General features: G+C 31.8%; 1 long non-coding RNA gene across 1 annotated transcript in view; it reads right to left on the reverse strand.

Annotated features, from left to right (window-relative positions):
* Nucleotides 1-7,533, reverse strand: part of LOC146995068 (uncharacterized) — a 38,377-nt gene extending 30,844 nt beyond the window's left edge. Inside the window, exon 1 of the long non-coding RNA XR_015043499.1 lies at nucleotides 7,338-7,533. This is a non-coding gene — a long non-coding RNA (uncharacterized LOC146995068). The remainder of the gene's footprint in view (nucleotides 1-7,337) is intronic.
* Nucleotides 7,534-14,156: the final 6,623 nt, after the last annotated feature.

A 14,156-nucleotide genomic window follows, 5' to 3' on the forward strand; every position in this document is an offset into this window, starting at 1 on the left:
TAATATGTGGCTTACGAAACATTTACGTATCGTGGCATGAACTGCTAGATTTATAACAGTATGTTACCTATCGAAATATAGTTTCGAGAATTTTCAACGATGTGCAGTGTATTGATTACGTAAAAATTCTGGCAGATTTCGCTGGCTGCCACATTGAAATAATGTAGCAGTCAGGGCCATCATAAGTGTCACTGATGATTCAAATATCATTACAATCGCATTTCATTTTTAGTGAACTTGTCTGCACTGGCATCAGTATAAACTAGTCATTCCAAAGTTTTCAGTTAATGTTTAACAATTTCTAAAGTTAGAATTCAAAACATTCGAATGACGAAAAAAGCTATAAAATTCGATGTTTGGAATTTAAAAGTTTTCTAAAATTTCCGAGATCTGAGGTTTCGAATACCTGTAGGAAAATTAATCTTATAATCCATTTTGCATCTAATGAATTAGTTTAATTATTTAAAGCTAGATATGACCTCAGTATGTTAGCCCTCGTGTTAATTGTGTGAAAAAAAATTTTATGCAAAAATTTAAATTAATTTTTATGCAAAAGACTAAAAAAGTTGATAGCTTGATAGATTTTCCCCCTCGAATAATAGTTTCTCTGCAAGTATCGTTGACCTACATTACTTCTTTTACTCTAAAAGAATTCTTTTGAATTAAAGTAAAAACTCTTTGTAATTAATAGCTTATGATTCACTTACATGAAAAATGTATTACATAACTGTATTCTTAAAAACCAATACATATTCTTCTGATTTTTTGCTTACTTCTACTGAAATCAAACAACAATAGTAAAAGGAGGAGGATAAAGGAAATCAGAAGAAAATGTCTGTTTTTTGTATTTGAAAGAAGAACGCTTGTAATAACTAATTCCAGTTACCATCAGCATTAATTCCAGAGGTAAGTGAAAATCCGCTTCGTTATTAATACACACACATTTTATTTACAATATAATACAAATGGTTAGAAGCATTATTTTTAGGGACACGCCTTCATCATTATTAGGTTTAACACCTTCGATCTTCCATCAAACTAAAATTAAAATTATAGAATATCAACATAGACAAGACGATGGGGGCGCCACCTAATGGCGCAAGCTATCAGTTTATAACATCCTGCTTTCCCCATGAACTGCAAGTTCATCAATTAAATATACCTAATCAAGATCATACAATAATTACATATCAAATTACAATAATAAACTATTATAAAAAATAATGAAAATACTACAATAATAGATAAACAAACAATAACTAATAATACTAATAACAAGAATAATATAGATTTCTAAATGAAATATTAAAGTTCAAATTGTCTTATTTTCTCAGCATATAGTCTATTCTGAAAGTTCCAATGAATACAAAAATTGTATTGGTCGTTTCACTATACCAGATTTAGATTTTGCACTGCACTTTTACTATCTTACTATCTTACTATATTTTACTATCTTACCGTCACGTCCGGTATACGCGACAATGCACAATTTTGCCTAAGTTCCACATATTACTAGGCAACTTGTTGTCTCCGATCAAGACTACATCATTCACTTTAAAGTCTCTTTTGACCTTTATTGGTGTTATACAGTTTGCATATTTTAAGTTTAGCAAATACTCGCCTTTCTCTTCCATTAATGATCTAACAATTTTTGTCGATAGTTGTATCGCTTTATCATATTATTTCTATCTGTATTAACATCTGCATCATATTTTACCAGTGGTAAAAAAATCAAACATTTCCGTACAAGAAAATGCGAAGGACTTAAACGAGATAACTCCTGTGAATTAGTGTACACATAGGTAATCGGTCTTGAATTTATCACAGCTTCTATTTCTGTTAAGACAGTTCTGAGTTCTTCGGTTGAAAGAGAATGACTTCTCAATTATTTCCTTAAGACCTATTTTCACAGTTCTTAATAGACGTTCAGAAAAGCCGCCCCACCAGGCTCCGTTTTCAACGATAAATTTCCAGTTTTCCCCAAAAATCCTTCTTGGTAGTTAATTTTCTTCCATATTTCCTTCAGTTCTATATTAGCTCTTTTGAAAGTTTTCGCATTATCGGAGTTAGATAGTAGAACATATTCCGCGTCGTGAACTGAATCTTCGAAATGCAAGTAAGAACGTTTCTGTACTTAAATTAGGAACTAGTTCTAAATGAATGGCTCTTGTGACTGCACATGTACACTGCTCAAAAAAAAAAAAAAAAAAAAAAAAAGGACAGTCTTATATCTCCCGATCTACTGGGCCGATTGACAAAATTCAAATTGCGTTCTTCATGTCTCGAAAGCGCGACTTAGGATATATATTAGATTTATATATAGCACTATTCTAACATAGGTATTTTGACACAAAATCGGACTTTTTCTGAAATAACATACCAATTTTTTTACATATTTTGATTCTACGACTCAAATTACGCCTAAATATGAAATTTTGTAAAATTTGGAGCAAAATTTACGGAGAAATTCACAAATTTATGTTGGCACTTTTCTTTTCAAATTGCGCCAAGAATAGTTCACTTGGCGAACTTCTTAATATATGGCAACCTAGTTTCCTTTCCTGTGAGAGGAAAAAAAGTCACCATCGTTCCTTTTTTCAAAATAATATTCTTTATATTATATTTTTAATTATAACTTATTATTTTAAGTAATTTTTTCTTTTTCGAATTTCATTTTAATTGTTTAAGTTGCACTTTTTTTTTTTTTTTTTTTTTTTTTTTTTTTTTTTTTTTCTCTTCGAATAACTGTTTTAAAAATTTCTATTTACCTATTCGAACTGCGTAAATAAAGGTGCAGCATTTATTTTATTTTTTTTTTTTTTTTCAAATAGTTTTCTTTATATATATTTTTCGTCATAGTTATTATTTCAGGTAATTTTTAAATTTTTATACTTTTATTTTAATTGTTTGTGTTGCATTGTCTCTTCAGATAATTGTTTTAAAATTTTCTATTTATTCCTTCGAACTGAGCATTTTAAATATATTTATTAATATCAATTTTCCAGAATTTGATTTTATTTATTTGAACTGCGTTTCTTTCGGAAGAATACTTTGTAACTCAGACTACGATGCGTTTGAAAACTGCATACTATATTAAAAGAGAAAATACAGTAAAGCACAGTTTTATACGCCTTTAAATGTTCCGTTCAGAAAAGACATATATAAATAAGAGAGATGTATAACCGACATTTTAACTTAGGATGACTTGCATACACTGCTTTAAACAGTTTTATCATTGTGCCCATTGCTTTACACAATTTTATCCTACATTTGGTTTCTTAAAATGTTATTCATATTTTAATCAAATATTTTATTTTTGAAATCGCAAGAATCAAATATCATAAGATTGAAAAGTTTTAAATTAAAAAAAAAAAAAAATACAAATACTAAATTTTACGAAAAAATTTACTTTTCTTCTCTTTTTCTTTAAGCATTCTGAAAGTATATTAAAAAGTATCCAACTTTTCGAAACATTTTGGTATTTCTTACAATCATTTTAAATAAAGTTATCGCCTTCCATTTCATAAAGGCTCACAAACGGCCGAGCGGTAAAGACGCTGATCACTGGTAGTTCGGTCCGAGGTTCGAATCCCGCGAATGGGCTGGTTGCATGGGTGTTTTTGTGGTTTTCCCGATGTGTAACGTGTATACGAGCCAGTTTTCCTTAGAAAGTCCTCCACGAAGGCATCGCTCCCTTTAGGCAGACAGCCCTCGTGTGCTTTGCCATAATTAAATAATCCAATCCAATCTTAATTAAATATAATTGATTTGTAACTTCTACTAGAACTGACTTTAAGAACTGAAGTGCAAATAAATAATATCGTGTGCAATCTTGATTAATATAAAATTAAATATATTTGCATTCAGACAGAAAGTTTTTTGAAATATTTGCAATTACTTTATAAGAAGGATTTATTAATAACCGTAATAATTACTTATTATATTACTGATGATTAGGAATCAGTTCTTGACAATCACATTCTAAATTAGAATTTTAAGAATTATTAGAATTTTAAATTAGAATAATGAAAATACGCTACGCACAAAAATACATTTTAGGATAAAAAATGAGTTGATTTTTTGTTCTAAAACTTCTTGAGTTCATTTAATAAACATCGTATCCTCGTTGTTAATTGAATTCAGAATGTTGGGTGTCGTTTATATAATTATTCTTACTTGTCCACGGAATCTGCTGACTTATCCAGCGATTAAGTAGCTGCAGATCATTTCTACATAACCATTGAACTTCCATTAATTCAGTATCTAGAGGGTTGTATGTTTATATCATAATTTGACTTTTATAAAAATGATTATTCTAAATCTTATGTTTCTATAAAAATATACTGTGCTTTAAAAATATGGATGATAGTACCAGCCGCTCTTTCAGCCACTTCAAAAGCATCAGTTTGTTTAGAGATAAATTGTGCAGTTAATGTCATAAAATTCAAATAAACATCAAACGAAAATTCTCAGTTTTAGACAATTCGATTTAAAAAAAGTAAAGTAGCAGACGATAAAACGCCGAAGGTAATAATTTACTCTTATTTAAAAAAAAAAAAAAAAAAAAAAAAATGTGCTTCAAGTGGAATTTAATTTCAGCAGCTAAAAGAAATGGGCTGGAAATAATACCAAACAGGACTCTAGTTATTCGTAGAATTTTTGGTTGAATATGAGATACATTATCTGGCAAATCGTCTATATACAGAAATCGTACAACATCACGATCAGCCTTTACTAAACTAATTTGCAGAAATGCCTTCTCAATATCAGCAATAAAAGTGATTCGGTTAATTCAAAATTTAAGTACAAGTTTTAAGAGATCTGAGTTTAAGTTTGTTCCAGGATGTAACAATTCGTTTAGCGAAAGAGCATGAGGAGGATGCGAAGAAGCATCAAAGCAATCCTCAATTTCGTTGTATTCTTATCCTTTCGAATACAGGGTGATGTGGTAAATAATATATCGGATTCTGACCTGTATCATTTTGTTCAGTTACTGATTCTACGATTCCCAACTTAACAGTATTCTTCTATCAGAGATTTATAGTCAACATACAAGATTGGATTCTTATAAAATCTTCGAACCAACGAAACAAGTCTTCTCTGAGCATTATCGTAATTATTTTCCAAATTATCAGAGTTATGTTTCCAAGAAAGTTGTACTTCATAACGGCCTTCTTTAAAAGTCAAACTTGATTCGAAACTTTGAAGAGCTTCTTCATCAGAAGTGGACACTTTTAAGTCATTATGGATACCTAGGGATTCTAATTCCCCAAAGGCTTTTAACTGAGACGACGTTAACTGATCTTCATCCAAATCCTTCATAAGAACAGCGTTTAAAACTCCAACGAACGATGGTTTTACGTTTAAAGAGGAATGTGTAACTGGACCTTGAATTGACCATCCCATCAGTGTATCTGTTAACATCACCAATGAACTTAAACGTTTTGTTTTACCAGAAACTATTTCCCCAAAATAGTCTGATCCAATTAGAATGTCAATTTTATGATGATTACTTTCACCATCTTCATAATCAGATAATTTAATATTTAAAGATTGAATCTGGCCATACAGTTCTTGGCTAGGAATTTCTATTAAAGCATTACAAATTTCTGGGGATTCTATTGCTTCAATAGTCAAACTTTTACTTTCGTTTTCGATTTTACATAACAGGAATTTAACTCTACATCTTGCAGTGCTCACTTCAGTATTATTATGAAAAGTGTGTAAATTTAATTTTTCTTTACCTACGACTAGCAAATTTAATTTCTCTGATAAATCTTCATGAATAAATGTTCGTTGACTTCCTGAATCAAGTAAACAACGAACTTTCGCTTTCATTCCTGTGCCACGAACAATGGTCGAAATGTATGTAGAAAAACAATTTGTTTACCATTTGTAATTTCTTTCTTTTCTGGCATTACGGACGTCAATACTGTTTCAGAGTTATTAATAAAATTAACCTGTTCACATAAAGAATCATTTATAACTGGATAAGCCTTTTCACATAACTCTTTTCTGTGTTCTTGTCTTTTATGGCATACATTACTTTCAACCTTAATTCTGCATATTTTTTAGTATGGAACCTTTTATAACACAAGAAACATCTAAAATTTCTTTTCAGAATATCCTTCTTTTGTGCTATGCTAAATTTATTACAATCGTTTGATAAATTATCTGTTACTTTATCACAAAAAACACATAAATTATCAACAAATGCGCTTAAAGCCGCAGCTGTTGACTGTTTTCTTGGATTTTTATTTTTATTTTCGTACGATACGAACTTTTCTTTATTTTGTTTATTTGAGCGAAAATATTTATCTGTATTTTTTGAATACATATTATCGCAATCCATCGATTTAGTTAAAAGAAATGTGCGTTCTCTAGATTCGACTTCTTTTTTTTTAAAGGCTTATTAAATTCGTTATTTTATTTTCTTCAGCATCATGTAGTCGGCTAAATTCTAAAGCTATATCAGATGGTAATGCTCTAATTAAAATGGGGAAAACTGAGTAAAGTGCAGTAAGTAAGTAGTAAAGTGCTCTGTAAGAATTTGGCTCAATGCCAAGGCTCGCTAACGCTTGTATTTCGATGTTAACATTGTCGTAAATTCTTTGTAATGACATTATGTCTTTCGAGTATTTACATGGCGTCAGACTGAGTGATCTAGACATACGACTGTCTATCTGTAATTCTTTTCTACCAAAGCGCGATTTTAATATCTCGATTGCCTTATTATAATTTTCTGAAGTCAATGAAAGATTCCTATGGAAGTTTCGGCATCACCTGTTACGTATGTTTTTAAATAATTAAACTTTTCTACATCATTTAGCGATTCGTTATCATGAATAGTAGTTTTAAATTGTGACCAGAAATTTGGTCATTTTGGTATTTCGCCATCGAATTTTTCGATTACTAAACGTGGAAGTTTAACCTGAGCAGAATTCAAACCTGATACTGTCGAGTTAGAATGCGTAGAATTATCCTGCACTTTATATTTTCACGTATCTATTATAAATATCTATTTACGCGTGTTTTGCAAATTGAAATTTCTTCTTTGTAATTCTCAGTAGATGTTATGTCCTTTTCTAACTGATTCGCGTCTGATATATCATCTTCTATTTCTATATTTAATTCTAACATATCGCGTTCTTTCTCCGTTAACACTGAAAACATTTCTTCAATCAGTTCAATATTCGATAAAATAAACTAAATGAGTAATAACATTTAGTTCTGTTTCTAACTTTTTAATAATTCTCGTTGTTGCTGTTCTTAGCGCTGTGCGCTTCTTTGTATTTTTATCAAGCTTATTCATTATCACATACAAAATTTTCACTTACCTCTTCTTCTTTCACTGGAATTCTGGGTTTTTTAGCATCAGAAATTTATAATAACTAATTCCAGTTGCCATCAGAGAGCATTAATTCCAAAGGTAAGTGATAATCCGCTTCGTTATTAATACACACACATTTTATTTACAATATAATACAAATAGTTACAAGTATTATTTTTAGGCACATGCCTTCATGATTATAAGGCTTAACACCTTCGATCTTCCATCAAACTAAAATTAAAATTATAGAATATTAACAGAGACAAGACGATCGGAGCGTCACCTAATGGCGCGAGCTATCAATTTATAACAACGCTCGAGAGCATAGTATATTAAATAAAATTTATATTTGTATTTTATCGGGACTTACTTTTCTGAAATACTGAGGAGGAAAAATTAAATTTATTTACGTACATTTATATGTAACCATGTTAATCACATATAAAATGCGAAATTCTCATAAATTTTATTTCATAAGTATTTCTTTTGAAAATGTGTTATTATTTCTGAAACGGTATAAATATGGATTTGCGGGTTCATGAAATCTACTATACGGCTCCTGTCCTCATGAAGTTTGGCCACCCCTGATATAAACTATAGTTTCAAGACATATCTGCATTTTTTATTTTCATATACTTTTGTATATATCATATTTAAATTTTCTGACGTTTATGTTTCCCTTTATGTTTTTTCCACGTGTTTTTGAGATTGACGCTCTTTAAAAATGTTTTCCAATATAGAGTGACCAAAAATAGTTCCTGACTCCGAACATCAATTAACTTTATTTGCACAAATAGGCATGTGAATTTGTCCACTGATACTGCATGATATTCTGAATTAACTTTGAAATGTAAAATATGAAATTTCATAATTGCTCCGATGACGATAAATATAGAATAGGAACTCGCTGGGCACAGTGAACAGATGTATAAGTCAACGGTTATTGAGGTATCGTATTGAAAGCATGAAGTTAATTTGCAAGTACATTTAAAATGCAGTGCAAAATCTTTACTTAAGATAACGAAATTCGTAATACGACGCGATTTTATAGCAAAGTAAATCTTTCGCAAACAATTTAACATCTTCGTCCAGAAGGTTTAAGAGCACATCACGATTCTTAACTTTGAAGATAGCACGGTATTTGTAATTCACTACATAAGATTTGAAAATTAAGCATCAAACAATGTATGCATATACATAAAAAAAGAGTGGTATCTCGGTATACGTCCGCTTTCGTCCAATTTGTTATATGTCTTATTTGGACTTGGAAGGTTTTGTTTGGTATACGACAGTTTAGGCGAACATAGTTCGCAATTCAAGGCTTCCGCGGGCAATTGCGCTATCCCTAAATAACAAGTAGTAGGATTTCGATCAGTTGTGTCAGGTCGTACGCATTAGAAATGAAAAATTTACAGAGAGCATTTCAGTTGATCGATAAAGTCGCAAAGCGGAGAAGTTCAGACTGTAACTTAAGCAGCTGCCCTTAGGTAGTGTTATGTCACTCAGTCTTTTTCTATCCTGGCCAAAGATGTTATACACAATTCTTCATGTTTTTACTTGTTTATTACGCATACAAAACTACACACTAAATCACTAAAACTACACTACTAATAACTGAAATGGGTACATTAATTAACTAGGCAATTTCTTTTTCACTAACGGATTTCACGAGCCTTCCTCTTTCTGACCTCTCTTTAGGCCTTCTTTCTTAGAAATCCCAAACTTTTGGCCCCTCTTGGAGCTAGCGCCCTTTATGCATCTCGTTAGTTGACATCACCAATACATCACAGGTGGTTAGAAGAGATGCGATTAGGTAAAAAGTGCGCCCCTGGCCAATGCTTGCTATGTATTTTTCGCACCACCAATGAGGGGTAAGGAGGACTCTTTTCAGATGTCACACAGAGTTTGGAAGGACAGGGAGGAGGGTAAACAAGACTTTTGTATATTCACTAAACACATGATATAAAACACACACACACACACACAAAAAAAAAAAAAAAAAAAAAAAAGAATTTTAACAAGAATAAAGGAAGTTATTGATTAATTTTACATTTTAACAGAAAAATAAGAACATGGAATCTTAACATGATTAAGGGAAGTTACTGATTGATATTCCTGAATATCAGTATCTTCTAAGATCTGATGGAATGTATTTGCTTTTCGACAGAGTAAGTTTGCTTTCGTACCCGCTACTTCTCATATTTGGGAATTTATTTTTGAATATTTCAGTAATCCTTCTCAGGTTATTGCCGAACAAATTTTGGAACTCAGTCATGATTTTCCTAAGTATTATCGATAAGTCAACTCGTTTTTATGCTCAACATGGGGTTCATGTTTATATTAGTATTTTGGTTACTGATAGTATTAGCAAATGTATGAGTTAAATTCTGTGTTTGTACGCGCTTTCGTTCGGGGTTGTTATCTTGTGCATAATTAACACCGCATCTAATCGATGTTTCGACTAAAGTTTTAATTTTTGAGAACTTACTACATACTCTTTATGAGGCCGCATGACGAATAACCCACAACTAGCACACTTAAATGTATCGATTTTGCATTTAATGTCATAATTAGAACTTTAATAGTAGTCTGCACATTTCACACAACTTGGCACCATGTGACAGGTTTCCGAGGAATGGTGCCATTTTCGGCAATTAAATTATTGGGGTATTTGATATTTAGAAACATATTTTCAACAATACAGTAACCTTATAAATATCCTCAACTGATTCGGTTCTAAGTAACCGAGTTTGAAATAAAGGCCTAGGGGTGCCCATACTCCGATTTTTCGTTAACTACACTACCTTGTACACATTATTCCCTTTTCTTCCAGTGCAGATTTAATAATGCTAGCATCCATAGTAGAGGAAAGCCCTCGTAATAAAACTTTAATAGGCTTTTCTCACTTAAAATTCACTACAAAATGATCAACGGAATTTTAAAAAAATATTTACTAATAATACAATGGTCATTCTCAGTTTCTGGCAAAACTCTCAAAACCTTACCGCTGAGGCGACAGAGAAATTTTACATCAGATAGATTTTTCAGAAAGATTTTTGCAAAGTCCTCATATTTTTCATTTTCTTTTGTTTTCAACATGACAACGTTTGTTGCTCAAGGGATCATCTTTTGCGAGCCTGGTACTCGCCTGACAATTAAAATCACGATTATTACTGTTATTACAGTTAGTATTCATATGAACATTACAATCATAATTATTACTTACATCAAGTGCATTAGTCAAGATATCAAATCTACCTGAAATAGGTGCATTCTTAGCTTTAGCAATTTTTGGCTTTACAGTTTTGTTGGTTTCATAAAACCATCATCGTTATCAGTTAAATCAGAATCTAAATTGCCAGTTTTGTTTTTACTTCTGCCAGAACCACGAGCAGCTGTTTAAGGCTTAGCATGTTAGCTATTAAAGCTATTGGCAATACAATTACTAAAAGCGATCAATTTAAAAGTACTCGTTAGATAAAATTTGCACGTACCTTCAAGTTCTTCGATCTGTCTAGTTAACATTTATATTCCAAAATATCCGGTCGTGAATTTGTTAGATTCGGAACAATCACGCTGAACCAAATTTTCTGGAAGCACTGCATTCACTTTTTTCGTTTGAAAAAGAAATATTTCCTTCGAAAACATTATAATCACGGTTCCAGAAGATTGCAGGATCTTCAGAAGGATCCGATTGTAATAATTCTTTATTTCGGGAATAATTTAACAGTTCATATCATCGTTGTCTTTAAGGCAGATAGCCCTAGCGTTCTTTGCCATAATTAAATACACCAAACACCAAACACCATCGTTGTCTTTATTATCCATAGTAGAATCCCAGCCAGACTGAGGAAGGAGTGGCAGGGAGTTCTTATCTCCCATCAGTAAGCGGTCATACTTCATTAGCGAGAAAGCAAAAGCAACCAAAACGCACACCTACACGATACACGTCTAGAGTGCAATCCCGTTGGTGTAAGGTATTTCTTTGGAATACAACTCGAGTTCGATGATAACTCCAAATTTTCAAGTTTTTTGTCTTGTTTTTTCGCGTAATTTAGTTTGTAAATTCGTTAACAGTGACTTTTAAAGAAAGTTAATACACACTGTCAAGTAACGAAGAAATGTTTAGGATCACATTACCATGGAGATGAAAAAAGAGATTGTTGAAAAATATAAAGCCGGGATGCATATCTGGGATTTGGCTAATGCATACAGTACGCTGAATTGGATGGTGTCTATGAATGTGAAAAGCAAAGACACTATTAAATCGGTTAATGTTGCAAAGGTGTTAAATCGATTAATAAGCAAAGATCAAAGACGTTTTGCTTTTGATCTGGATAGTAGAAAAACCTTTTTGCACAGTATCATTTGCAGTGCTTCATTTATGTACAGTATATATACCGATTGTAAATGTTAGTGGGCGAAATAAAAATGTATTTCAACTACTGCATTTATATTAACAGTATTATAATAAAAATAAAAACAAAAGGATTTTTTTATACGAAAGTATTAATTATTATCCTTTTATTTCTTTTAGGAAATGTTGCTTTGGTGCACGTTCAAGGATTTGAATGGTATTAACGACGGTTATCGAGGAACCATGCTGCAGCGCAGATGCTGTTAGTAATGGAATGGAATGGAAGCTTGACGAAGCCGGTTCACATATTTACAACATGCCAACGGACGACCTGTACAAAACGTGCTTTTTAAGATGATGTGAAACATATACTATCAAATTAAATAGCTGTATCCTGTATTAGTGATAAAATGACATCTAGCATATAATTTTACGGATGAGAAATGCTTTGAAATCAAGAAAAAAATGTAGTATTTTCAACAAAGATGTTTTACATCTTATATTTGATGCACAGTTGAGGAAAGCAAACATGAATTTTCCTGCCTACAGTATTTACTTGCTTATATCCTCCCCTTAAAGTTTTTAGTAAAACAGTCTGAAAACGTTTTAAATATTCATTTAACTCCCTTGCCTAAGATGTTTCGAAAATGAGCTCCCAAAAATGTTTAAATAAATTCCTCTACATAGTGGTTATTTTCGTCTTAATAACTGATTTCCTCGTGGATTTTGGATGCATGAAACTTATAAAGCATTTATAGTGAAGAACTTCGAGAAAATAGAGATATATAATGCTCTATATCAGAGTTCTCAACCTTTATTAACCTCTCAACCCAGGGGTATAAAACTCCAGTCACAATTGCTAGAAGATTATTCCCCTCCTTTCCAATATTCGAAAAACAAATATAGATTTAGAAGATTTTTCAACGTATTTTGTAAATTAAACAATAAAGAGTATAGAAAAAAATAAAGTTATTGTACTTTTTAATCGTTATACTTTTATTCAAGTTGATAAATACTAACTTAAATCAAAGTAGTTTTTTTAATATTAAAAAAAAACTACTTTTATTTACGAAACTAAATATTTAAAAGGGAAATACGAAGCTGACAGCATTCCTCTCCTGAAACTGGAATTCCTCCCCTCCCCCCCAAAAAAGAGAATGCCCCTTGGCTTGAGTAACCCTGGTCTACATGGTTCTAAACATCACTGCACGAAATGCACTTTATGGTAAAATATGGTAAATATCATTGCACAAGAGAAGACAGACTAAACAGCGACGAAAACGATGACGATGGTGATGATGGCCAGGACTTGCAAAGTTGTAACAGATGACAAGTTCCAGCAGCACAGAGTGATTCGAAGCTTGCAGCGTAGGTGCGGACAACAATAAGAGTGGGTGAGATTCAAGACGCGGGGAGCAGAGTGTTAATATTATTGTGTATTCTTAATGAAATGCAAGTTTCTTTGAAACAAATAATATTGCGATAGTTACCGGTAGTTTATCCATGAAGATTTTTCATTTGTAATTTTCTTACTGTAACAGCGTCCTTCGAAAATTAACTTAATCATATAATTTTTTTCCTCTTGATTCAGGCATGATAAAATTGGGGACGAAAAGCGGGGAAATACGCGAGTATAGTATACTGTAAGTCTTTTCTGGAAGGATTATAGATTATCTGGAAAGGATTGAGTTGAGAAAATTTATCTTGTCCGTGGAAGTCTATTTTTATGGGAAGTATAGATTTTTCGCAGGATATCCAAAGGAATAAATTACATGCTAGGTAAAGAATAAGAACGGTTTCCAGCTATAAATTAGTATAACTAACACATAATATTTTAATAACTAATTACAAAGAAGTAAACGCTGTTAAAATCTCAAATAATGTAATTTTCGCTAGCCGCTACTCACAACCAAAAAACGGAATTGTACACTGTGTAGAGTCATTAGGATTTTTTAACAGGAGATGTGAAAAAAGGGCAATGGCTTCGCCAGGATTCGAACCTGGACCCGAATACACGTCCAGTGTGCTACCGTTACACCGCAGAGGCATGCGAAAAAAGAGGGAGAAAATATCTCATAACTGAAGAGCCAAAAAACACAATTATTCATGCGATAATTCTTCTCCGGAACCGGAATTAGAATCTGTCTAAACCGAAGAGGAATTATTGTGTGAAATTTAGTAAAAACGTTAACATAATTAAATATGTATTGCATTTAAGTCTGTCGGGTCTTGCTACACAAATTATCATGAACTGACTCTTAAATTTTTGAAGTTTTCATTATGAGTTTCTAAATGCAATGTATTATAATTGGATGAAGTATGTCGAAATGCTTAATGTATCGAACAAAATTTGCCCAGTTAATCGAAGACATGATATAAATTTCAATCTGTATTTTGTGTTGTTCGACTGGGATAAATATACTTGGCTCTAAAAGAATAAATATGTTACAAATAGAAAATAATACAATT

This window comes from Stegodyphus dumicola, chromosome 10, assembly GCF_044657685.1.
Source record: "Stegodyphus dumicola isolate Sdum_Otavi_A_Nest chromosome 10, ASM4465768v1".
Taxonomy (NCBI): domain Eukaryota; kingdom Metazoa; phylum Arthropoda; class Arachnida; order Araneae; family Eresidae; genus Stegodyphus; species Stegodyphus dumicola.